Source organism: Larimichthys crocea, chromosome I, assembly GCF_000972845.2.
Source record: "Larimichthys crocea isolate SSNF chromosome I, L_crocea_2.0, whole genome shotgun sequence".
NCBI classification, from domain to species: Eukaryota; Metazoa; Chordata; class Actinopteri; family Sciaenidae; genus Larimichthys; species Larimichthys crocea.
In genome coordinates, this window is record NC_040011.1 from 41,787,735 (window position 1) to 41,787,962 (window position 228).

Below are 228 nucleotides of genomic sequence, written 5' to 3' on the forward strand. Positions count from 1 at the left end.
TTCACACATAAGGCCATGCAACAATAAAAAAAAACACACAAAAAAACAGTGATACTGAGATTTTTTGTGGATGTGACAAAATGTCTTGACAAAAAGAATTAGGATAAATCGAGAACTAAAAAGGATCCTCACCAGATACCACAAGGGACTTTGTGGATATTTTGCGGCCTTTTTTGCCTCTTACTGTGTAGAGTCCACTGTCAAGCTGGGTTAAATTTTTTATCACAA